The 1,604-nt window shown below is 37.8% G+C and overlaps 1 long non-coding RNA gene across 1 annotated transcript in view; it reads left to right on the top strand.

The window, feature by feature from the left end:
- LOC118408097 overlaps positions 1-1,297 on the top strand; it is a 3,786-nt gene extending 2,489 nt beyond the window's left edge. Inside the window, exons 3-4 of the long non-coding RNA XR_004830251.1 lie at positions 190-285; positions 616-1,297. This is a non-coding gene — a long non-coding RNA (uncharacterized LOC118408097). The remainder of the gene's footprint in view (positions 1-189; positions 286-615) is intronic.
- Positions 1,298-1,604: the final 307 nt, after the last annotated feature.

Genomic DNA, 1,604 nt, shown 5'->3' with positions numbered 1-1,604 from the left:
TCATTGCAATCAGCTTGCAAACATGCGTGAAACGTAGCCATCGGGGCATTCCCGGAACCCAAAGTGCATGGTCGTTCCATAGTCCGCCTGCGCCAACTGAAATGTTCGATTTTCAGCATTTTCAAACTGCCATGTGTCAATACTCCAGGTTGTGTGATTGTCCTAGATGTTGTGTTTTATACCCTACAGAACCAGAATCAAAGAAGAGAAGTGAGGGCTGAATCTACTGTTCCAAGTTCCTGCAGATTCCTGATTATACAAGTGATACTGATTTGCTAGCTGCAGGTAATATATAAGCTATGTTGTGCTGTACATGTGTATATTAGTATCAAGCACTTACAATATTTCCTCCTTGACTTTAAGCTAGGTAAGCTATGGTCCTGCAACGTATGTGTTACACCTAAATGTACTTATGCATTTGCCTAAAGGAATGGAATGGAAACCAACACCTGACATGAGTATAGTTAAGAAAACAGTTATATGATACACATATATACTTTATTCCAAGCATAGCAATGTCAGAAATGTTTGTTATTGTTCTATAAGTAGTAGGGTTCATGGTGTTCCCACTTACAGTATCAAGTAATGTACTTTGTTGTTGAATTTCTGCTTCAGAAAGTGACCTTACTTTTCCGAAGTGCCCGTCTCCACACAGCTTATCACCTGGGGAAAGATCACACCAGCGGAGAGCCGGGACTTTGGCAACTCTCTAAGCAGATGTTAGATGGGCAGATGGTCACAGTCATCTCTTTTGTAACCTTTGCCTAGCTGCTAGAAAATGGCACAAGTCTCGCACAGTAATGTGTATGAGATGTCTTGTTATTGTGCTATAAAAGCTCTTGTTGATTGTTTTGCATGATGATAAATTGTTCAGAAAGTTGACATGAGGATGCTCAACACTTTTAAAAGTGTTTTTTGTCATGAAAAAGGGCATATGTTGAAAAGATTATAGTATTTTGACATCACCCACTAAATTAGAAATGAATGGGATCTTGCACAATGATAGCCAGGTGTTCTAAGTTCTGACCAAGGGGGGCTACTGAAAGGTAGCTGGCATCTCCAAGTGCCTCAGAACCCGAACACTAAGGTATCATGTTCAGTGCCTTATTCTAATAGAAGTTTTAAGTTCCATCAATAATATTTTGTCCAACGTTTTTGAAGAGACATCATCTTAGGCTTTTTAATGTACGGATTCAAATGAATAAGATTGATCTTGTTTGTTTTTCAATTGTTCAGAAGATTTGGGGTTGTTTTCATGTTGTTTTTTGCTCAAAACAAATGTTATATATTACTTTGACCTAACATGTTTAAATGCTTGTCAATATTTACATTTAAAATCCAACATCTGCTAATTCCTTTCATCTCAATACATAGAACACGTGTTTGGAACTTGAACAGTGATTTTGGAAGTTAAGTGCAACATGTTTTATGCAATGAAGTAGCATCATCAGGGCTCGAAATACTTTTTTCTGCATGCCTGCACTGGTGCAGGTGAAAATTACCTGCACCAGACAAATTTTACCTGCACCACTCTGAATTTTGGAAGTATGGATCATACTAAAACTGTTGAGGAACAATTGATGTTTTTTCTTTTATTGTGGTAA

This window comes from Branchiostoma floridae, unplaced genomic scaffold (genome assembly GCF_000003815.2).
Source record: "Branchiostoma floridae strain S238N-H82 unplaced genomic scaffold, Bfl_VNyyK Sc7u5tJ_1555, whole genome shotgun sequence".
NCBI lineage: Eukaryota > Metazoa > Chordata > Leptocardii > Amphioxiformes > Branchiostomatidae > Branchiostoma > Branchiostoma floridae.
Note: the sequence above shows the minus strand (reverse complement) of the source record. Positions and strands in the feature narration are given on the sequence as shown.